General features: G+C 46.7%; 1 protein-coding gene across 1 annotated transcript in view; it reads left to right on the top strand.

Moving 5' to 3' along the window:
* Positions 1-25,258, top strand: part of LOC144509838 (transmembrane protein 201-like) — an 80,904-nt gene that overhangs the window by 561 nt on the left and 55,085 nt on the right. The window lies entirely within an intron of this gene.

Raw genomic sequence — 25,258 nt, 5'->3', positions numbered from 1 at the left:
ATTCCCAAACTAAAACAAAATGTATCCTTGCACAAGGCTTTCTTAAAGCTCAATGATTATTTGCGAAGAGACCCCCTCTTATGGCCCATGTGTTGAAGCAGTAGTTCATTCGACTTTACAAATCTGGTATTGAATCCATAAATTTGTCCAAGGATGACAGGAGGAGACCCTGAGGAAGGGCCTATGATCATCTAGTATTCTTGTTCCTGATACTGTCCAGCTAGCCTTGGTAGAAAGCACTGGAGCAGTGCCCCCCCAGTGGAGCCGCACTGGAGCAGTGTCCCCAGTGGAGCCGCACTGGAGCAGTGTCCCCAGTGGAGCCGCACTGGAGCAGTGTCCCCAGTGGAGCCGCACTGGAGCAGTGTCCCCAGTGGAGCCGCACTGGAGCAGTGTCCCCAGTGGAGCCGCACTGGAGCAGTGTCCCCAGTGGAGCCGCACTGGAGCAGTGTCCCCAGTGGAGCCGCACTGGATCAGTGTCCCCAGCGGAGCCGCACTGGAGCAGTGTCCCCAGTGGAGCCGCACTGGAGCAGTGTCCCCAGTGGAGCCGCACTGGAGCGGTGTCCCCAGCGGAGGCGCACTGGAGCAGTGTCCCCAGTGGAGCCGCACTGGAGCAGTGTCCCCAGCGGAGGTGCACTGGAGCGGTGCCCCCAGCGGAGCCGCACTGGAGCGGTGCCCCCAGCGGAGCCGCACTGGAGCGGTGCCCCCAGCGGAGCCGCACTGGAGCGGTGCCCCCAGCGGAGCCGCACTGGAGCGGTGCCCCCAGCGGAGCCGCACTGGAACAGTGCCCCCAGCAGCACATACACAAGATTCTCTAAATCTGGTGGCAAGAGAGGTGGCTAGAGAGCAGTGTTCTCCTCCAAAGCAGCATGATATCAGATGCTGATCTCACACAACCAGATCCGCTGGCCAGGGCTTGTCGTTTATATGCCTGACTCCAGACCAGAAGCAATTGCTGTACTTGTGACTCGGTAGGAGACTCCCAGGAGGACAGCAGGAACATTGGCAAAGTCCTCGAGCATTCCTGAAGAGGTCAAACATCCCGCCAACCCATGGAAAACCGAGCTTGTGACCTACCAAAATGGTGAAGGTTATATGAAGGGCAGCAAACCCAACGAGAGATTTTGTCAGCAGACCGCACATTGGACTTACTCAGAACCCATTGGACAGAGAGAAACTCTCCAGGGACTGCCTGAGGAGAAGGGCAGGTAGAAATACCTGGCTTTTGGACATTGTGTGAGGATGGGGTTAACTCTGCTTTTCCACCCCCCTTCCCTCGCCGCCCTTCTCCTCTTGTAAACATTGCGCAGCCGGCGGGAACTCGCATGTGACGAATGGCTATTTGGCAGTATTACTGGAGGATATCTGTCTCCAGTGGGAATGTTCCCCAGGAGATGGGAAGTGGACAAAATTAGCAATAAGATAAATAAAGAACAATAATTAAGACTTTTTTTAAAGAAAAAAGGGAAAATAATCAAATTTCCTGAGGGAAAATGATTATCATAGAATAGAATCCTTACAGTGCAGAAGGAGGCGCATTGAGCCTGCACTGACAACAATCCCACCCTATCCCCATAACCCCACATATTTACCCTGATAATCCCCTGAAACTAGGGTCAATTTAGCACGGCCAATCAACCTAACCCGCATATCTTTGGACTGTGGGAGGAAACCGGAGCACCCGGAGGAAACCCACGCAGACACGGGGGGAACATGCAAACTCCACACAAACAGTGACCCAAGGCCGGGAATCGAACCCTAGTGCTGTGAGGCAGCAATGCTCACCACTGTACCTGTCCGCCATGGACAGCTAAAGATTTCCTAGTCCGCCCAGCCTGTCTCACCCAATTGCAATGCTGCATCATAGCATATAAACTCTCCTTTAATTACTTTTTTGCAGTGCGTGGATGTCTCAGTGGTGGCACAATGGTCAGCACTGCTGCCTCACAGCGCCAGGGACTGGGTTCAATTCTGGCCTCGGGTCACCGTCTGTGTGGAGTTTGCACGTTCTCCCCACGTCTGCGTGGGTTTCCTCCGGGTGCTCCAGTTTCCTCCCACAGTCCGAAAGATAGGCGGGTTAGGTTGATTGACCATGCTAAATTGACCCCAGTTTCAGGGGGATTAGCGGGGTAAATATGTGGGATATCGGGAATAGGGCTTGGGTGGGATTGTGGTCAGTGCAGACCTGATGGGCCGAATGGCCGCCTCCTGTACTGTAGGGAGTATATGTCCTGTTGAAGTGCGTGTGGGCCCTTTAACTTTATTGTGTCACTGTAAGCGTGCGCTCATTTAAAGGAACCAGTTGCGTGTGGCCAACACAGGACCTTTTGGGTTGTAGTGTGGAGAAAACATATTCCCCCCCCACACCCTCCTCCACTCCTCCCTTTCCCCCACCCCCACCCCCACCCCACCTGAAACCAGATGATCTCCTGGGAAAGGCGACAAGCTTGATTGTGAAAATCCAGGCCTCCCTGGGGAGGGAGGAGGGGGGAAACGGGATGTTGTGTGGGAAGAAAATCTGAGAGATTCCACTCTGATCCCCTTATGTAGAAACTGTTCCGGGAGATCACACTGACCTCGGAAAATACTGTGCACAACAGGAATGTTGCTTTTTGCAAATGTCTCTGTTGGTGCCACTGACAGTGCAGGGGCATTTAACTCACTGCAATATAGGTTAAATGATTGTAAAAGGAACCCAAAAAGCTTAACTGTTGTGCTGAAGAGCCTCCTGTCAGGTTTAACTCGAGTCGGGGCGGAACCGATCGCCCACCTCCCTCGGGTGGGTTCAGAGGCAGGGGTTGGGTGGGTGCCGTGTGGTAGGGTGCAAAGTGGAGATCGCGCTGCCTTCCTGTCCCCCCCCACCGATTAGGTCTGGGGCAGGAAGCCTTGGGTGGCCATTTGAGGCGCTCTGATAGGCAATTATTGTCCATTTAAGAAAAAGCCTCATCCGGTTGCCGTTGCCATTCAACCAGCAGGGGACTCACCATCTGGGCATCAAAGCCATGTTGGGTTTGTTTGCAGCCTCGTGGGAGTTCAAAGGCAGTGTGTCTATTTGTTTATTCATTAGTGTCACAAGTAGGCTTACACTAACGCTGCAATGAAGTTACTGTGAAAATCCCCCAGTCGCCACATTCCGGCAACTGTTTGGGTACACAGAGAGAATTTAGCATGGTCAATGCACCCTAACCAGCATGGTGTCTGTCAGGTCCTTCAATCATCAGAAAGAATGAGCCCATTGAGAGCCACCCGATACCCTTTCCTCTGATGCCACCCCTCCCTTCCACCTCTCTCATCAGTGACCCCCCGTTCCCAACTCCTATCCTGGCCCCATTTACTTTTCTCTGCAAGTATCCCTGGGGAAGACCCAAGTAAATTATTGGCAGCAGCCACTGTGCTGGTTGGTGGAGCTGCCAGCCTCTGATTGGCCAGATTCTTGGGAGGGCGGAGGGATTTCCAGCTTCCTGTGGAGCCAGGACCCCTGGCGGTAGAGTTCCCACCGCCAGTTAGAGCCTTAATCCCCTTGGGACTTCCAGTGATTGGGTCAGCGGGCAATACTTGGCCTTGAGAGGGGTTGTTGCGGTTGCTTAAATTTTTAGTTTTGCTCCATTGACTGGGAGGCCCGGATAGGGGCGTTCGGCCGTCGTTGCGATGACATTAGTTACGGATTTGGGAGTTGAAGAATCTGCTTGACTGGGTGGGCCAGAAGAAGGCTGTCAGCGTTCACCCCGAAAGGCCTCGAGTTGCCACACCAAACTCGTTGACACACAACCTCACTCAGTAACGAAAATAATCTCTGGAACTCCAGTTCAGTGGTTGCCAGTCCTCTCTGCAATATCGCCCATACCTCCATTCAACTGCATGCAGCAACACGCAGAGAAATAACTTGTATCGGCAGCAACAGAGAAGATGTTGCCTCTTGTGATAAGATCAAAACTAAGGCCCATAAATATGATGGTTACTAATAAAACCAACAGGGAGAAACTTCCTTATCCAGGGGAGTGGTGAGGACGTGGAACTCGCTACCAGGGGAAGTTAATGAGATGACTGGCATAAATGCATTCAAGGGAAAGTTAAATAAGTTCATGAGGGTGAAAGGAGTCGAAGGGTATGCTGATTGAATCATAGAATCCCTACAGTGCAGAAGGACGCCATTCGGTCCATCGAGTCTGCACCGACCACAATCCTACCCATGTCCTATCCCCATATCCCCACATATTTACCCTGTTAATCCCCCTGACTCTCGGGTCAATTTATCATGGCTAATCAACCTAACCCACACATCTTTGGACTGTGGGAGGAAACTGGAGCACCCGGAGGAAACCCACACAGAAGCAGGGAGAATGTGCAAACTCCACATGGGTTAGATAAAGAGGATTTGTTTTTTATTTGATTTATTATTGTCACATATATTAGTATACAGTGAGAAGTATTGTTTCTTGCGCACTATACAGATAAAGCATACCGTTCATAGAGAAGGAAAGGAGAGGGTGCAAAATGTAGTGTTACAGTCATAGTTAGGGCGTAGAGAAAGATCAACTTAAGGTAGATCCATTCAAAAGTCTTGACAGCGGCAAGCAAGAAGCTGTTCTTGAGTCGGTTGGTAAGTGACCTCAGACTTTTGTATCTTTTTCCCAACGGAAGAAGGTGGAAGAGAGAATGTCCGGGGTGCGTGGGGTCCTTAATTATGCTGGCTGCTTTTCTGAGGCAGCAGGAAGTGTGGACAGAGTGAATGGATGGGAGGCTGGTTTGCGTGATGGATTGGGCCACATTCATGACCTTTTGTAGTTTCTTGCGATCTTGGTCAGAGCAGGAGCCCCATACCAAGCTGTGATACAACCAGAAAGAATGCTTTCTATGGTGCATCTGTAAAAGTTGGTGAGAGTCGTGGCTGACATGCCAAATTTCCTTAGTCTTCTGAGAAAGTTGAGGCATTGGTGGCCTTTTTTAACTCTTGCGAACACCTAGAAAAAGGAGGCACCTCTGAAGCTTTAGCAGTTGGGCTGAATGACCTCTCTCCATGCTGTAAATATTTTCTGTTACTTTTTATCATCCCTGCTGTAAAAATTGGATCAAGGTGTTCTTTTATCATTGCTTACCCATGTTAAGATTTTTATTGCCACCTTTTTGTCAAATAAACATGTTCTCCTTTGTAGCATTCAGCAAATTTAAAGGCAAGTGAGATTTTTGGAATCCAATAAGAGTTTCAGCTGTAATTAAAAAGGGAGGAGATTCACAACAGTTAAAAGAGTAACCAAACCATTCTTCAATAACAAGAATACCAATCTTCAGTACTGCAGTGAGATCACCAAAACATGACTTCGTTTGGAGTACTGTGCGTAGTTCTGGTCTCAATATTGCCAAAAGGATATAGAGACACTGGAGAGTGTGTGAGCACCTATCAGGAAAGAGTAAATAGGCTGGTAGTTTCTTCTCTAGAAAAGAGAATCTCAACACCAGGTTAAAGTCCAACAGGTTTATCTGGTAGCACGAGCTTTCGGAGTGCCGCTCCTTCTATCAGGAGAAGGAGCAGCGCTCCAAAAGCTCGTGCTACCAAATAAACCTGTTGGACTTTAACCTGGTGTTGTGAGACTTCTTACTGTGCCCACCCCAATCCAACACTGGCATCTCCACATCATAGAAAAGAGAAAACTGAGGGGTGACCTCAAGGTTATGAAAACAGATTATGAAAGTATTTTGGTAAAATATGTGGAGAGATGGTGTTTCTATTTGTCAAAGGAATCCCAAACTAGAAGCCAAAAATATAAGTCAGTCACTAATAAATCTAGAAATCTTGGATGGCACAGTGGTTAGTGCCTCACAGCGTCAGGACCCGGGTTCGATTCCCAGCTTGGGTCACTGACTGTGTGGAGTTTGCATGTTCTCCCCATGTCTGCATGAGTTTTCTCCGGGTGCTCCGGTTTCCTCCCACATTCTGAAAGACGGGCTGGTTAGGTGCATTGACCCGAACAGGCGCCGAACTCTGGCAACCAGGGGAATTTCGCAGTAACTTCATTACAGTGTTAATGTAAGCCTTACATGTGACTAATAAATAAACTTTAACTTTTAAGATGCTGGGAAAGCTTCTTTACCCAGTCTGGATGTTTTGTAAACCCTGCAATGCGAAAGAACGGCACGGGGGCACAGTGGATAGCACTCCTGCTTCACGCTGCCAGGGACCCGGGTTCAATTCCAGCCTCGGGTGTCTATCTGTGCGGAATCTGCACGTTCTCCCCATGTCATCAGATCAGAATCCTCCCGTCCCAATCGATCCCTTCTCCATTTCATCCCAACCACTCCGAGAAGGTGAGGCATTTTTAACCACATTCTTTAATAGCTGTTTGATAAACATCTCTGCTCCTTCGCCACTCACACTGACATCACAGAATAAAGCAGCACAACTGCACACACATGTCATTGGCAGAAAACACAGCCGAACTAAACATAGACACCAAAAAGTCAGAAGAGCAACAGGGGGATAAAGAACGTCTGCACTGTTGGCAGGACAACTAGCAGATCAAATCCGTCTTTCTATATTCATAAAATTCCCTTGAATTTCACTAGTCACATATTACAAAGCATTTGCAACACAAAAATAGGCGTTCAACTCAAGAGGTCCATCTCAGTGATTATATTCCCTGTGAGCATTCTCCTACCCCTAACCCCATCGACATACCCTTCTATTCCTTTTTCCTCATGCCTGTGAGTGTTCTTTAGTGTTATCGATCCTCGTGACCTGACAGTTTAACCCTTATCTATACACGCAATGGTACAATGGTTAGCACTGCTGCCTCACAGCGCCAGGGACACAGGTTCAATTCCCAGTTTGGGTCACTGTCTGTGTGGAGTCTGCGCGTTCTCACCGTGTCTGCGTGGGTTTCCTCCGGGTGCTCCGGTTTCCTCCCACAGTCCGAAAGGCATGCTGGTTAGGTGCATTGGCCATGCTAAATTCTCCCTCAGTGTATCCGAACAGGCACCGGAGTGTGGCAACTAGGACATTTTCACAGTAACTTCATTGCAGTGTTAATGTAAGCCTACTTGTGACACTAATAAATAAACTTTACTCAATTTTGATTTTAAATAATGTATATAAATTTCTGAGGCCAAATGTTTGGTGTCCCCCCCATCTTTTCTTTGGGTGGTTTGTTTCTTTGCACCATCTGGTGACATTGGCACCACGGAATTGTTTGACCGATCCATCATTGTGTAAACGTGTTTCGCCGTGGAAAACTATTGTTGTTGTTTTCCCTAAATCTGACATCAAGTTGCGGTGGTGGGCGAGAGAGGGTTGCAGTAAAACAAATTACTGGTGTCTGAGTTGGAACCAGCTGATATTTAATACGGCAGTTCGTGGTTAAATCGAGAAGCAGTCTCTCTAACAATGCAAATATGCAAAAATATAGATGGTAGACGGGGAAACTGCAAAGTCCTGGGTATCTGCTTCTGATACTGTAGAAGCTGTGTCATTAGATTACAGTATTGCGCAATCTGTGGCGTCCTGACCAATATTTATTCCTCAATCAATATCACTGGTCATTAACACATCGCTGTTTGTGGAATCTTGCTGTGTACAAATTGGCTGCATGTTTTCAGCATTGCAATATATTGCAATATATTTATCTGCTGCCCTTGTCCTCCCATCTAGAAGGCCAAGGGCAGCAGATACATGGGAACACCACCGGCTGCAAGTTCCCCTCCAAGCCACTCACCATCCTGACTTGGAAATATATCAGCTGTTCCTTCGCAGTCGCTGGGTCAAAATCCTGGAATTCCCTCCCCAGCGGCATTGTGGGTCAACCCACAGCACATGGACTGCAGCGATTCAAGAAGGCAGCTCACCACCACCTTCTCAAGGGCAACTAGGGATGGGCAATAAATGCTGGCCAGCCAGCGACGCCCATGTCCCACGAATGAATAAAAAAAGACCAATGACCCGATTTTAAAAGTATTCATTGGTTATGAAGCACTTTGGGGCATGCTGAGATTGTGCTATGTATTCCTAAGTCTTTCTTTTTCTGTGTACAGTCTGTTTTTTGACTGAAGCTACACATTTTGTACCCAACAGAAGTAAATAATAGTGAAGTTTATTAGATAGCCAGACACAGAACGTATATCAGTACTGTGGATGTTGGATGCTAGACCAATTGGTTCCAGTGCAGGACATGAATGGGAGAGAGTTTGGGGTTGGGGAATGTAATGGTATGAAAAAGCAGCAACATACATGTAGTGTGGATCTCATTTTGGGACCATTGGCAGGAGTCTCATCTCTGAATCAGGGCATCACAGGGTTAAGTCCTAGAACATAACCTGGGCTAATACGTCAATGTGTTATTACTGTATTGTCAGTGTGTCTGAACGGGCCATCAGTTCCCCTGTTGAAATGGGTACAAAAAAGTCCCATGGCAATATTCCAAAAGAGGGCTTGCAGTCCTACTGGTGCCTGGCCAATGTTCGCTCCTCAGTCAACACCGTCATTGTCACCATTGGCATTTGGAATATGCTCAGCCTCATCGTCACACCTCCATTGTCAGCTTGTGCATCTCCTCTGCGGATTGTGTGATCTTGTGCACAAACTGGCTTTCACATTTGTCTCCACTTTGAAAACAGCTCATTGGCTATAAAGCGTTGTGGGGCTACCTAAAAGCACAATGAGTCTTTCAATGTGATCGAGTTTAAGGAACATGACTTTCTTTGGCGTATACAATTCATAATTTCCTTGTGCTGCCTTAATGTGCTGGGCCACACTTTGGGGGCAATTAGTCTTGCCTCCAGACACTGTCCTATCCCCCAACTGTGTAAATGGTGAGGTGCTGAATGGAAACCAGGGGACTGAAGAGATGAAAAGAAAAGCAAATATTGGAAATAAGTGTGAGGTCGTGCACTTTGGTCGGAAAAATGGGAAGGCGACTTATTAACTAAATGTGGAGAGACTTTGGGATGCTCCGGTGCAGAGGGATCTGGGTGTCCACGTTCATGAGTCACAGAAAACTAGCGTGCAGGTACAGCAGATAATGAAGAAAGCGAATGGAATGTTGTTATTTATAGCTAAAGGAATAGAATATAAAGGTAAGGAAGTATTGTTGCAACTGTACAAGGCATTGGTGAGACTGCACCTGGAGTATTGCGCACAGTTTTGGTCCCCGTATTTGAGGAAAGATGTAGTGGCATTGGAGGCAGTTCAGAGGAGGTTCACTAGATTGATTCCAGAGATGAGGGGTTTGTCGTATGAAGAGAGATTGAACAGTTTAGGCCGACACTCTCTGGGATTTAGAAGCATGAGGGGAGATCAAATTGAGGTATACAAGATGATAAAAGGTATGGATAAAGTGGACGTGGAGCGAATGCTTCCTCTTGTGAGGCATTCTAGGTCGAGAGGTCAACGTTTCAGGATAAGGGGCAGCAAATTTAAAACAGAGTTGAGGAGAAACTACTTCTCCCAAAGGGTTATAAATCTAGGGAAGTCGCTACCCCAAAGTGCGGTGGATGCTGGACAGTGAGTAAATTTAAGGGGGAGTTAAAATGATTTTTAATTGGTAATTGGTTGAGGGGTTATGGGGAGAAGGCAGGAAAATGGGGATGAGGAGCATATCGGCCATGATCGAATGGCGGAGCAGACTCGATGGGCCGAGTGGCCTAATTTTGCTCCTATATCTTATGACCTTATGAAGATTCACACTCAAGTCAGTCGGCGTCTTTGTCTTACCAAGGGTCCCATCTCTCTTTCCCCCTGTCAGACGATCTGCCATACATTTCATCCTTTCTGCTGGTCACACAACAGGCCATCGTCCTATTTATCTCAGAGCTGCATGTGTAAGGCTTGTTTTTGTGTGCACGGGTGAATGATGTCCTTCCAGCACCTCACTTTTGAATTTTTTATTTCATTCAGCAGTTTTTTTTTTATTGCTTGCTTTATCCTTTGTTCAACTCGTATCTCACTCTCGGGGGCTGGGGCATCTGTTGATATTCACCTCATTCCCTAATTGTTGCTGTAAAGCTGGGATGTTGCTGAAGATGTTTCACCTTGCACTCTTTAGGACAAACACAAGAATGCCAAATTTCAAACAATCACAACAATTTATACTGTAGGAGCAGACGAACAATTCCTGTGTTTGTTTTCAAGTTCAATTCTAACATAAGGTAGCCACCCAAAACTGCATTTTTCTTTTGCAGACCCGTGTATATCCAGCACTTCCCATTTTTATTTCTATTTCCAAGCTTTATTTCAGGTGGTTTTGGAGAAGGGGTGGGAGCTGGGTCACTTTTTAAGTTTTTATTAAGTTTAAGTTTATTTATTAGTGTCACAAGTAGGTTTACATTAACACTGCAACGAAGTTGTTGTGAAAATCCCCTAGTTGCCACACTCCGGCGCCTGTTCGGGTTACACTGAGGTAGAATTTAGCATGGCCAATGCACCCTAACCAGCACGTCTTTCGGACTGTGGGAGGAAACCGGAGCACCCGGAGGAAACCCACGCAGACACGGGGAGAACGTGCAGACTCCGCACAGACAGTGACCCAAGCTGGAAATCGAACCCAGCTCCCTGGCACTGTGAGGCAGCAGTGCTAACCCACTGTGCCGCCCACTTGGTTAGGAAATCATGATTGGTGCAACAAACCTGAAAAGGGGAACATAGATCCTCAAAGCAACGATTCCTGCAAATTTTCCCTGGCTTGGTCTTTTGTCTTTTCCGAGTTACTCAACAGCTGTTGGCCTCAGCATCCTTTGGCTTAGGAAGGGAAAAGTCAACCAGGGTTCCAAAGTCTGAGAAGTATTAACCCTGTGTGTGCATGGCGATGGGATCAGTCTAAGTCATAATCAAGGTACAATGTCTCTTTCAGGTGCATAAAATATCTTGGGCATTGTACCAAGGGTCCCCACACTACAGTAAGATCAACACCATTGGTACAGGAACAGTGCAAAAGGCAGCATTTGTTGCCCAACCTTTATTGCCCTTGAAGAATCAATCATGTTGCTGTGTCTCTAGAGTCACGTGCAAGTCCAGACCAATAAAGGATGGAAGATTTCCTTCTCTAAAGAGAATTAGTGAACAAGATGGGTTTTTACGACAATTGATGAGAGTTGTCATGGTCACCATTATCGAGACGAGCTTTATATTCCAGATTTATTAATTGAACTTAACTTTCCACAGCTGCTGGGGTGGGATTTGAACCCATGTCCCCTGAGCATTAGCCTGGGCCTCTGGATTACTAGCCAGTGACATTACCACGACAACATCTTCCCTTATTTTTATTAAACGGGGAGATAGCATGAGCATAGACATGCCTTAATATGCACATTGAAAATGTAGATTCTTATAATCATGGGAAATTTTGTGTATTGTGAGTTATGCATAATACCATAGAATCCCTACAATGCAGAAGGTGACCATTCGGCCCATCGAGTCTGCACCGACCACAATCCCACCCAAGCCCCATTTCCGCAACCCCACATATGGGCTGAATGGCCTCCTCCTGTACCGTAGGGATTCTATGATTCTATTGACCATACTCTAAAGTGTATAATAGCTTACACTAATTATTAATTAAAATATCCATGTGTAGTAAGGCGATTATATTGATGCTTTTGTTTGTTCAGTTTTTAAAATGCATGTCGAATTTGATGAAACTTTTATTGAGTAAATAACAGAAGGGTTTCGTGTCGTGCAGGGAATAAAAGAAATTAACTTCAGTTCTACAGAAGATGACATTGTTAGCCCCAGGTACAACTAATAAATGATAAATGTCTGAATGAAGTTTAATTATATATCACGCACCACGTATACTGTATCTGGGCTGAGCTGTTTAACTGTGGTTTTGTGAGATGGTTATATGTTTTGAAGTTGTTGTTTATGCCTTTGGCTATGGGAGTCCCATATCTATTGACATTTGATAACTTCTTGTGTGGATACGTAGATTTTTTAAATGTAATTTTCATTTATTTTTTAAAATAGCAAAGCACACAAGGTGCAAATTGAAATAATGGTTGAAAGTGTAAAGTAAAGTAAACATAAATAGTGCCAAATAGAAAGTTTGGGTGCAGGGATATATGGATGGGTAATAGTCATTGTAACCGGGGCTGTCAGCCGAGCAAGAATGTTTGAGGGAGAGGGGCAAAGGCATGGCAGGGAGATGCTTGGGGGGAGAGTTAGAGCCATAGAGGTATACAGCATGGAAACAGGCCCTTCGGCCCAACTTGTCCATGCCGCCCTTTTTTTAAACCACTAAGCTAGTCCCAATTGCCCGCGTTTGGCCCATATCCCTCTATACCCATCTTACCCATGTAACTGTTTAAACACTTTTTAAAAGACAAAGTTATACCCACTTGTACTATTACCTCTGGCAACTCGCTCTGGACACACTCACCACCCTGTGTGTGAAAAAATTGCCCCTTGGACCCTTTTGTATCTCCCCCCCTATGCCCCCTAGTTTTAGACTCCCCTACCTTTGGGAAAAGATATTGACTATCTAGCTGATCTGTGCCCCTCAATATTTTATAGACCTCTATAAGATCACCCCTAAGCCTCCTACGCTCCAGGGAAGAAAGTCCCAGTCTATCCAGCCTCTCCTTATAACTCAAACCATCAAATCCCGAAAGACAAAGGCACAATGACCAAAGTAGCAGCTACAGACTGGGGAGCTGGAAAGAAGATTGTCCTCTTGCACTCAGAGCTTCAGAGGGAATAACGGCTGTCAAGTCAGAGGAGAGGTTAGATGGGGTCATAGAGACATACAGCATGTAAACAGGCCGTTCGGCCCAACTCGTTCACGCTGACCAGGTTCCCCAAGCTGAATTAGTCCCAATCAAAGTGGAGAATGTGGGCATCGATCCCACTGCCTCTCAAATGCTAAGCGAGCACTCTATCGTTTGAGCTAATTCCCACAGCTCCCAAATTCCCAAGAGCTTATTCATGGAGGAGAATGTTTTTAAGGAATGATTGAAACGGTAAGAGGAAGATGGAGAGACGAAGCATAAAAGGGAGAGAATCCCAAGCGCTTAGGTGGCTGAAGGAAAATGTCACTCGGTGTGGGACCAAGAAGGAAGTGCCTGTACAAGGCACGGAATCATAGAATCCCTACAGTGCAGACTGAGGCCATTCGGCCCATCGAGTCTGCACCGACAACAATCCCACCCAGGCCCTATCCCTGCAACCCCACATATTTACTGGTCCCCCTGACATCAAGGAGTAATTTAGCATGGCCAATCAAACTAACCCGCACATCTGTGGACTGTGGGAGGAAACCAGAGCACCCGGAGGAAACCCACGCTGACACGGAGAAGAATGTGGAAACTCCACACAGACAGTGACCCGAGGCCGGAATTGAACCTGGGTTCCTGGCGCTGTGAGGCAGCAGTGCTAACCACTGTGCCACCCCTAGAAGTTTAAAGTTAGTTGGAATGTGGTGGGGAGAATGGATGGGGGTACAGAGTTTGAGAAGCTAACAGAGGTAGGACAAGCGGGGGAAACTCTCCAATACAAGAGCAAGGAAAATGCAACTTTTTAACAGATCAGTCAAGGTGAATGCCTTGGGGGGGGGGGGGGGGGGGGGGGGGAGGAGGAGGAGGAGAGAGAGATATTGGGCCATCAGAGAGGCGAATGAGGCCAGTATGGAAGAAGCAGAAAGTTTAGGAACTAATATACAGCTGGTGGAGATTGTGGAGGCAAGATAGGGTGAGGCTGAAGAGGGATTTGACGACCAGAGTTCAGGATCTGGAAGTCAAAGCCAAATCCTTGAGCAGAAAAGACAAAATAATAGCCTTCCCAATAAAGCCTACCTCCCATCACTAGAGTCATTGAGGGGCTGAGTCAGTACATTTTACCAAAGAAGGAACATAGGTTTAAGGTGAGAGGGGAGAGATACAAAAGGGTCTAGAGGGGCAATTTTCTCTCACAGAGGGTGGTGAGTGTCTGTAACAAGCTGCCAGAGGTAGTAGTAGAGGCAGGTACAATTTTGTCTTTTAAAAAGCATTTAGACAGTTACATGGGTAAGATGGGTACAGAGGGATATGGGCCAAATGCGGGCAATTGGGGCTATATTGGTGGTTTTAAAAAAAAAGGGCAGCATGGGCAAGTTGGGCCGAAGGGCCTGTTTCCATGCTGTAAACCTCTATGACTATAAAGTCAAGGTAGAGAGACCATTTCCATCTCATTCCCCCAGCAGCTCCAGAAGGTCCTGTTCAGGGCCACAGAATATGTCCAATTCAATTTTTATTGCACAGGATTTATACCAGTGTTTTAAAGGATCACATTTCACCCACTTGCAATTAGGCCCACTCGTTTCTGGTGAATGAACGTCAAATTCTGCTTTTATTGGGATTTTCCAAAAGTTTTTTACCAGTGTTTTGAGGGATCAAACTCCAGGCTTCTGGATTTCTGCCAGTTATCAGCCAATTGCACAAAGCTTTCATTGTGTGATCAAGATATAGTACGGTGCAATCAATTCCCGCATTTCCCATGTTCAAAATACTGCGTCAGTCAAACCCTGGACTACAGTCCATGTACTCTTTTCTGTCCTGGCCCTATCACATCATGAGCTCTGAACCAACCCTTAAGAAAAGAGTTGATAGAAACTTAGAAAAGATCACAAAATCCCTACAGTGCAGAAGGAGGCTATTTTTTGATTTGATTGATTATTGCCACATGTATTGGTGTATAGTGAAAAGTATTGTTTCCTGCGCACTATACAGACAGAGCATTCTATACATAGAGAAGGAAAGGAGAGAGTGCAGAATGTAGTGTTATCCTCATAGCTAGGTTGTAGAGAAGGATCAACTTAATGCGAGGTAGGTCCATTCAAAAATCTGATGGCAGCTTTTCTTGAGTCGGTTGGTACGTGTCCTCAGACGTTTGTATCTTTTTCCCGATGGAAGAAGGTGGAAGAGAGAATGTCCGGGGCGCGTGGGGTCCTTAATTATGCTGGCTGCCTTTCCAAGGCAGCGGGAAGTGTAGACAGAGTCAATGGATGGGAGGCTGGTTTGAGTGATGAACTGGGCTTCATTCACAACCCTTTGTAGTTTTTTGAGGTCTTGGACGGAGCAGGAGTCATACCAAGCTGTGATACACCCAGAAAGAATGCTTTCTATGGTGCAAAGTTGGTGAGAGTCGTAGTGGACATGCCAAATTTCCTTAATCTCCTGAGAAAGTAGAGGCGTTGGTGGGCTTTCTTAACTATAGCGTCAGCACATAGGGACCAGGACAGGTTGTTGGTGATCTGGACACCTAAAAACTTGAAGCTCTCGACCATTTCTATTTTGTCCCCATTGATATAGACAGGCATGATCTCCACTACGCATCCTGATGCCGATGACTATCTCCTTCGTTTGGTTGACATTGAAAGAGAGATTATTGTCATCGCACCAGTTGACCAGATTCTCTATCTCTTTCCTGTACTCTGTCTCATCATTGTTTGAAATCCGACCCACTATGATGGTGTCATCAGCAAACGTGTAAATCAAGTTGAAGGAGAATTTGGTCACATGGTCATAGGTGTTTAAGGAGTATAGTAGGGGGCTGAGAACATAGCCTTGTGTTGAGGATGATCGTGGAGGAGGTGGCTGTTGCCTATCCTCACTGATTGTGGTCTGTGGGTTAGGAAGTTCAGGATCCAGTTTGGGGCGGCACGGTAGCACAGTGGTTAGCACTGCTGCTTCACAGCTCCAGGGACCTGGGTTCGATTCCCGGCTTGGGTCACTGTCTGTGTGGAGTTTGCACATTCTCCTCGTGTCTGCGTGGGTTTCCTCCGGGTGCTCCGGTTTCCTCCCACAATCCAAAGATGTGCAGGTTAGGTTGATTGGCCATGCTAAAATTGCCCCTTAGTGTCCTGAGATGTGTAGGTTAGAGGGATTAGCGGGTAAATGTGTAGGGATATGGGGGTAGGGCCTGGGTGGGATTGTGGTCGGTGCAGACTCGATGGGCCGAATGGCCTGTTTCTGCACTGTAGGGTTTCTATGATTCTTTCTATGATCCAGTTGCAGAGGGAGGAGCTGAGCCCCAGGACACGGAGTTTGGAGATGCGTTTCGTGGGAATAATGATGTTGAAGGCTGAGCTATAGTCATAAATAGGAGTCTGATATTGGTGTCTTTGTTGTCTAGGTGTTCCAGGGTTGAGTACAGGGCCAGAGAGATGGCGTCTGCTGTGGACCCATTGCGGCGGCAGGCAAATTGTAGTGGATCCAGGCAATCCGGGAGAATTGATTCGTGCCATGACTATTAATCCAGAAACTCAGCGAATGTTCTGGGGACCCGGGTTCAAATCCCACCACGGCATTTGGTGGAATTTGAATTCAATAAAAAAAAAATCTGGAATTAAGAATCTACCGATGACCATGAAACCATTGTCGGAAAAACCCATTTGGTTCACTAATGTCCTTTAGGGAAGGAAATCTGCCATCCTTACCCGGTCTGGCCTACATGTGACTCCAGAGCCACGGCAATGTGGTTGACTCTCAATTGCCCTTGGGCAACTAGGGATGGACAATAAATGCTGACCAGCCAGCAACGCCCATGTCCCATGAATGAATTTTTTAAAACTGCCACCTACGCCACCCTACACGTTATTCACTTCAGCGTGTACCAGCACTTTGAGGAGAGGGGTTGAGGCGAGGCCAGGGGTGCACTGTAGACTCTCCCCTGTGCCTACGAGCAACTGAAAGCAGCCAAAGGAAATTTAGCACAGCCGCAATTAGCAAGTGCCAGCTGAAGTTTCTTTATCATCAAGGCCCTAATGGTTCATTATTTAGAAATATCTTGGGATTAGGCATGAAGCAGATGAAGGCTGTGTGTGTTTTTTGTTCTCCATCAATTCTTTTCCTGCCCTCCCTGTTACAGCTGAGTTTGATCACGGGGAATTAGCTGTTAATGTAGTACCCTGGAATCTGGAGCCACATCTGTTTTGAGATCTGAAACCCAGCAACTATTGGTTCAGATTCTGAGAATTTTAGAATTCGCATGTTCCCCCCTTGAGAAAAAGAATCTGTACATATCGTTTCAGAAGTATCTGCCAAAGTGGTCATGCTTTGGCACTGTTGAAATAACTTAATTAAATGAGCGAAGTATGGGGCATAAATCAACTTTGAGAGGGCAAAAATCACACGAGAGATACCAAAAGCCCTGTAGTAATCACTTCCCTCCTGTAGTGACACAGATACGTTGATCTGTTATTGCTAACTGTCTAACACGGTTAACAGTTATTTATAGGTCATTTTCCCCAAATTGAACTGGTAAATATAATAGAAGTTCAAATCTTTTGAGAGCTCAAGTTTAAATGAACTGCGCATTAAATTAGTTTTCCTACTCCCGGCTCATGTTTATGGGACAGGAGAGATGGGACGTCAATCAGATGGAACCCTGCTAAGTATGGAGGAGCTGATCGCCACATGAGCTTTAATACAAGGGGTTTCTCAGGTGCATGGGAAGTGATCTGGTCCAGCACAGAATGCTGTGAGTTTCTACACTTGTGTGTGATGGGAATGTACCCCACGGGACTTTTAAAGAAATGTCTTGACAGAGAAAACAATGGTACCTGAACTATGACAGGTTACCTGAGGCAGCACCGTGCTTGTCCCACGACTGAGTAAATTCAATCAATCCAATTGCGAGGCAAAAAAGGCTCTGCCCAAGACCGCAAGGAACTACAAAAGGTCGTGAATGTAGCCCAATCCATTACGCAAACCAACCTCCCAACCTTTGATTCTGTCTACACTTCCCGCTGCCTCGGCAAAGCAGCCAGCATAATTAAGGACCCCACGCACCCCGGACATTCTCTCTTCCACCTCCTTCCATTGGGAAAAAGATACAAAAGTCTGAGGTCACGTACCGATCGACTCAAGAACAGCTTCTTCCCTGCTGCTGTCAGACTTTTGAATGGACCTACCTCGCATTAAGCTGATCTTTCTCTGCACCCTAGCTATGACTGTAACACTACATTCTACACTCTCTCCTTTCCTTCTCTATGAACGGCATGTTTTGTCTCTATGGCGCGCAAGAAACAATACTTTTCACTGTGTGAATACATGTGACAATAAATCAAATCAAAAAAGGTAAAACTTTTATCCCTTTGAATCTTTTGTTGGAGACTCATCGTTCCGATCCTGAGATTCCGTTATTTATTTGAACCCATTGAAATGTTGTGGTGTTGTTGAGCAGTCAAAGGTGAACTCTTCAATTTATCGCAGCTGATTTCAATGACCCTCCCTAGAGACGGAAGTTGAGAGTCTCTCTCCTTCCCCACTCTTCCTACCTTTATTCTCTTGAATTCAGAAGGTTGAAGGGTAATCTGATAGAAGTCTACAAAATATTTACAGTGGAGGACAGGGTGGAGAAGGATAAACCATTTCCGCTAGTTGAAAACTCTAGAACCAGGGGCCATAATCTTAAACATTTAGGCCAAGCTTTCAGAAGAGATGTTAGAAAACTCTTCTACACACAGAGAGTGGTAGTGGCTTGGAACTCTTCCTCAAACGGGAGTGGTTGCTGTCTCCAGGTTGAAGTCTGAGGTAGACACATTTTTATTGAGCAGGGATATCAAGGCATTTGACGCCAAGGGCAGGTACATGGAGTTAGACCACAGATCAGTCATGACTGTGTTCAATGGAGGAGCTGACTGTCCTACCCCTGTTCCTATGTACCCCCTCTGTGAGAAAGGGGGAAGTTAATTGGGAACTGACCCAACTCTTGAGCCTGCTACTATGTGAGTTAACATCGGTAGCTTGTCCGCATGATCTTTGAGATGACGACGGGTTGGTATTGCCCGCTATGCCCTCCAAGGTGAATAGCTTGTTGATGCTTGCTTCCACTGGAGGACTGGCCACTTTGGGGAGGCATCAGTCGTCACCCATATCCTGACGTGAACCACCAACTTGAAAGTGGTTAGAAAGAAAGATGGCATTTCAGCCAAGCATGGACAAAAAGGTCCAACAATGTTATTGACTGGGAAGGGGGAAATTGTTGAATTTAAGAACTGTGGGGCACCATAACTAAAACCATTGTTGGACTGGCCAAAAGGTCTGAATGTGCCATGCTGGTAGAGAGAAGTCAGGAATTAATTGTGCAAAATGTTTCAAGGCACCATCTTCACCTCTACAGCACAAAAGCCACGAGAACAAAGTAAATTTCACTGATGTTTTTGCTTTCCAAGTGTGTAGAAGGCGGTCTTAATTCATTCCACAGCTAATAGCATCTCAACAACACGATGCTGTGTCGCATCCACCTTCAAAAACAATCCGATCGCTCTCTCGTGATCAGACTGCAGATGTAACTATCTACACATGAATTATCATGAATTAAGATGAAAGCTGTCGCGTATTTAATTTGAGTCAGTTTAAACTATATGAACTATAATTAACTAATTTTTCAAAGTTATTGTATGTTCTGCTTTAGGCTGTTTGCTGCGCTGTGATCATTGGTAAACTGGTGAAGACGGGGTGGAGTGGGGGGGGTGGGGAAGGTGTGGGTCAATGTTCCAAATGCTGCCCTTCAGCTGGGCAATAGGAAGTAGAGTAAAGCATGCTGTTCCATCCCTCTGCCTCGTACTTTCTCCCCCTTCAATCATGTTCTGCTGACCAGTTTATTTAAGTTTATTTATCAGTGCCACAAGTAGGCTTACATTACACTGCAATGAAGTTACTGCGAAAATCTCCTAGCCGTCACACTCTGGGCACGCTGAGGGAGAATTTAGCACGGCCAATGCACCGAACCAGCACGTCTTTCGGACTGTGGGAGGAAACCGGAGCACCCGGAGGAAACCCACGCAGACACGGGGAGAACGTGCAGACTCCGCACAGACGGTGACCCAAGACTGGAATTGAATCCGGGACCCTTGCACTGTGAGGCAGCAGTGCTAACCACCATGCCACCGTGTTTAAATGGCATTTTTAAGATACAGAAATATCCTGAGCTGCAAAGGAAAGGAAAACACGGGGCCATATAGTTGGCGATAGCTAGAGGAAGTGACTTTCGTGAAAAGGGGGCCTTTGCCTGTTTGAGAGGAAGGTGGGGAATTGTAAAAACTAGAGCCTTCGGCTGCAAGTGCAGCACGGATGGTGAATGACAGGGAGTCAGGGGGTCGACAAGGAGGAGCAAGGTTTTACAGAGTACCAAGTTAGAAAAACAAGCTTTGATGAGATTGTAGCACTGGAGAAAGATCACAGGGTGAGGGAGGGCTGAAGCTCAAGATGGCTCCGGAGCAAGGCAACTTCTTCCAAGCTATGCCCAGCATACCTTCTAATTCTACCTTTTACTCTCGTTCTATGCTTCTAAAGCTTCATTCTAACTCTAACAATGCTCTAATTATGACTGTAACACTACATTTTGCACTCTCCCCTTTCTCTCCTTTGAACGGTATGCTTTGTCTGTATAGCGCACAAGAAACAATACTTTTCACTGTATTCCAATACATGTGACCATAATAAACCAAATCAAATTAAAATCAAAAGCTATGGAGAGATTTATACAGAGGATGTAAAATTTTAATTGGGGGCATGGACAAACTGGGACCCAGTGCAGGTCAGTGAGCATGTGACTAATGGATGAGTGGGACTTGCTGCGAATTAGGATAGGATGTAAAGCTCACCAACGCCTCTAATTTCTCAGAAGACGAAGGAAATTTGGCATGTCAGCTACGAGACTCACCAACTTCTACAGATGCACCATAGAAAGCATTCTTTCTGGTTGTATCACAGCTTGGTATGGCTCCTGCTCTGCCCAAGGAGCTACAAAAGGTCGTGAATGTAGCCCAATCCATCACGCAAACCAGCCTCCCCATCCATTGACTCTGTCTACACTTCCCGCTGCCTCGGCAAAGCAGCCAGCATAATCAAGGACCTCACGCACCCCGGACATTCTCTCTTCCACCTTCTTCCTTCGGGGAAAAGATACAAAAGTCTGAGGTCACGTACCGACCGACTCAAGAACAGCTTCTTCCCTGCTGCTGTCAGACTTTTGAATGGACCTACCTTGCATTAAGTTGATCTTTCTCTACACCCTAGCTATGAATGTAACACCACATTCTGTACTCTCTCCTTTCCTTCTCTATGAACGGTTTGCTTTGTCTGTATAGCGCGCAAGAAACAATACTTTTCACTGTATGTTAATACATGTGACAATAATAAATCAAATCAAATCAAAAATATGGACAGCAGAATTCCGGATGCGATGCTTTGTGAGTGAGTTGCGCAGAAATGTATGAAGAGTTGTTTCAATGAATTAAGTGGTTAAATTACAGCAGAGGCCAAAGTCTACGTATCGTTCACGGGTTCGCTTGTTCAGTTGGGCCTTCAATAAATGGTAAATGCATTGGCATTAAATTTCTGCAATATTCCTCACTTCAATGTGGTGTTTCCAAATGTTTTCAGCGTTCCCTAGCAGGGCTGATATTTTGAGTCCTAATCCTCTCGGTAAATCAGAGGACCCACTTCAGAGTAAAGCATCCTGTTTGAATCTGTCATCACTGCAGATTGGCTGTAAGTGGGTACAGAGAGGCCTGAAACAGATTCAGGCTTGCTGGGGATTACATTTCTCCCATTCCAGACCCGTTCCACAGGTGCAGGCAACCGACCCCCTTCAAGTTTCCCTTATAGTTCTGGTGTCTTGAGTTGCTCGGGACTGCTTAACAGCCCCCCGTACAAGATGTGAGAAGAAATGAGATAACGATGGCGAATTGAAAAAAAGATGGTCAAGATACAAGAATAAAAAACAAAATGTGACTCTGCGCCTTTGTTGATTCTGTTTTGGGAAGAAAGATTTCTCGTTACTGACCTGACAACAGAAAACTGGAAGACGAGGCATTGGTTGAAACGCCAAATTAGAAGGCAAGTTAAGCCATTGTTCAGTGGTGTTAGAGCAACCTTTGGCAGCTAGCTGGGGGAATTCACTGGAGGATTTCTTGTCTGAAAAGGGAAAAAGTCAAGTCTGAAGTTTTTCACTGCTTTTAGATTCATCATCGGATCCTACAGTGCAGAAGGAGGCCATTTGGCCCATCGGGCCTGTACCGACAACAATTCCACCCGGGCCCTATCCCCGCAATCCCATGCATTTACTCTGCTAGTCCCCCTGACAAAGAAAGGTTTTTTAAAGTTTATTAGTCACAAGTAGGCTTGCATTAACACCGCAATGAAGTTACTGTGAAAATTCCCTAGTTGCCACATTCCGGCGCCTGTTCGGGTTACACTGAGGGAGAATTTAGCGCGGCCAATGCACCCTAACCAGCATGTCTGTCAGACTGTGGGAGGAAACCGGAGCACCCGGAGGAAACCCACGCAGACACGGGGAGAACATGCAAACACCACACAGTCAGTCACCTGTAGCTGGAATTGAACCCGGGTGTCTGGTGCTGTGAGGCAGCAGTGCTAACCACCGTGCCACCCACTAAAATTCAATCTTTTGCCGTCATGGGATTTGAACTCAGGTCCCCACATCACTACTCTGGATCACTAGTTCGTTAACAATACCGATTGGCCATCACTGCACTGATTCACGGACACTGTCCCCGGGCCTGGCACAGAGACCTGCTGCCTCTGGATAAACCTTCCTCTTGTGTAGCGTTCATCATTCAATTGAGGCACTCCCCTTCCAGCCCATCACTCCTTTTCTGCACCACCCCCCCCCCCCCCCCCCCCCCCCCCCCCCCACACCCCGGCTCCCCCATAACATGGCTGAGTTCAAGAGCTGAAAGGCTACAAAGTTTTCCCATGACGCGTGCATGTCCTGCCTCCCCACAACTTCCTCGGTCCGGGATAGTGTGTCTAATCGAGCAACTCAGTCATGAGCTTGGCAGCTTTGCTTCAGACCGTGGGGGATAAGTTAAGTTCAAATGTCAAATAAAGCTTGGAGTCGGACCGGGATCGCAGCATGAGAACCTCCGCACACTCCGGGCTGCCTGCCAAACTCTTAATCAACGCGATGACCCAGTTCCACTGGAAAAATTGTATACTCCATCGCAGCAGCCATTAGCAGTTTTACAGTTTATGTGGGCTAACTTAAGGAGACTTGCGTGCCAGCAAATAATGTTAAGTGAAAGAATCTTGGAGTGTGGGGAGGACTGTCTCATGAAGTAGTCTTTTGTTTGGTGGTGATGTTACGATGCAGTCACCTTTTCCCCCTGCACATTCTCTGTATGGGCGGATCATTGTGCAAATACACTCATTTTTAAGATTCGAAGCATCAGTGTGATCATCCGTTTTGGTGATGTTCATTGGGTGATAAATATTGTCCAGGGCACCAGAGATACCTCACCTCCACCTCTTCAAAATCACGCAAACTTTTTATTCTTTCACTGGGTGTGGGCATCGCTGGCTAGGCCAGCATTTTTATTATTTATCCCTAATTGCCCTGGACAACAGAGAAACACAGAAAGCAGGAGTAGGCCATTCAGCCCTTTGAACCTGCTCAGTAATTCAGCATGATCATGGCAGTTCCTCTCCCTCAACACCATGTTTCCGTGCTCTCCCTCCCTCTACCCCTTGACACCTTCAGAGTCTAGAAATTTACCTATTTCTTCCTTAAATATATCCAGTGACTTGGTCCCCACAGTCTTCTGTGGTCGAGAACTCCACGGGTTCACCATCCTGTGGGTGAACAAGTTTCTCCTCATCTCAATCCTAAATGGCTCACCTGATATCCTGAGACAGTGTCCCCCTTGTTCTAGACACCACAGCCAGAGGAAACAACATTGCTGCAATCCAGTCTGTCCAGCCCAGTCAGAATTTTATACATTTCAATTAGGTCCCCCCTCATTCTTCTGAATTCCAGTGAATACAGGCCCAGTTGACGCAGTCTCCCTTTATGACTAAGGTAATTTGGTATGTCCACTACGACTCTCATCAACTTTTAGGTGCACCACAGAAAGCATTCTTTCTGGTTGCATCACAGCTTGGTATGGGCTCCTGCTCTGCCCAAGACTGCAAGGAACTACAAAGGGTCGTGAACAAAGCCCAATCCATCACTCAAACCGGCCTCCCATCCATTGACTCTGTCTACACTTCCCGCTTCCTCAGAAAAACAGCCAGCATAATTAAGGACCCTACGCACCCCGGACATTCTCTCTTCCACCTTCTTCAGTTGGGAAAAAGATACAAAAGTCTGAGGTCACGTACCAACCAACTCAAGAACAGCTTCTTCCCTGCTCCCATCAGATGTTTGAGTGGACCTATCTTATACTAAGTTGATTTTTCTCTACACCCGAGCTATGACTAACACTACATTCTGCACTCTCTTGTTTCCTTTTCTATGAATGGTATGCTTTGTCTGTGTAGCACACAAGAAACAATACTTTTCACTGTATACCAATACATGTGTCAATAATAATCAGATCAAATATGTAATAATCCTGCATCCCAGGAACAGTCTGGTGAACCTTCACTGCACTCCCTCTATGGTAAGTATATCCTTTCTTAGATAAGGGGATCAAAACTGTATATAATACTCCAGCACGGTGGCACAGTGGTTAGCACTGCTGCCTCACAGCGCCAGGGACCTGGGTTTTGATTTCCGGTTTGGGTCACTGCCTGTGCCGAGTCTGCACGTTCTCCCCATGTCTGTGTGGGTTTCCTCCGGGTGCTCCGGTTTCCTCCCACAGTCCAAGGATGTGCAGGTTAGGTTAATTGGCCGTGGTAAATTGACCCTTAATGTCAGGGGGATTAGCAAGGCAAATATGTGGGGTTACGGGGATAGAGTCTGAGTGGAATTGTTGTTGATGCAGTGATTCTGTCCTATCTCTGGTAGCGGTTTATCACCAGAGTTTGACCCTCAATGTGTGTGCCTGTTTGTGCATGTGTATTCTTCTGTCTCTATGCATTAAAACAACACCATCGTTCTCTTTATACCATGTTCTTTCAAACTTCTGAGTTTGCATCTAAACTGCCAGTGGTCTAACACCACCAGGCGTCTAACACCACCAGGCGTCACGTCAAGCCATACAAACCAGAAAGTCTCTGATTTGGTTTCTGACCTGGCCTGAGGCAGAGATTGTCCTCGACAGTACTGTGCCAGGGACAGGTGGACCGTTCTGGGACAGGCACAGGTGGACAGTTCTGGGACAGGCACAGGTGGACAGTTCTGGGGCAGACACAGGTGGACCGTTCTGGGGCAGACACAGGTGGACAGTTCTGGGGCAGACACAGGTGGACCGTTCTGGGACAGACACGGACCGTTCTGGGACAGGCACAGGTGGACAGTTCTGGGACAGGCACAGGTGGACCGTTCTGGGACAGGCACAGGTGGACAGTTCTGGGACAGGCAGAGGTGGACAGTTCTGGGACAGGCAGAGGTGGA

This window comes from Mustelus asterias, chromosome 22 (assembly GCF_964213995.1).
Source record: "Mustelus asterias chromosome 22, sMusAst1.hap1.1, whole genome shotgun sequence".
NCBI lineage: Eukaryota > Metazoa > Chordata > Chondrichthyes > Carcharhiniformes > Triakidae > Mustelus > Mustelus asterias.
Note: the sequence above shows the minus strand (reverse complement) of the source record. Positions and strands in the feature narration are given on the sequence as shown.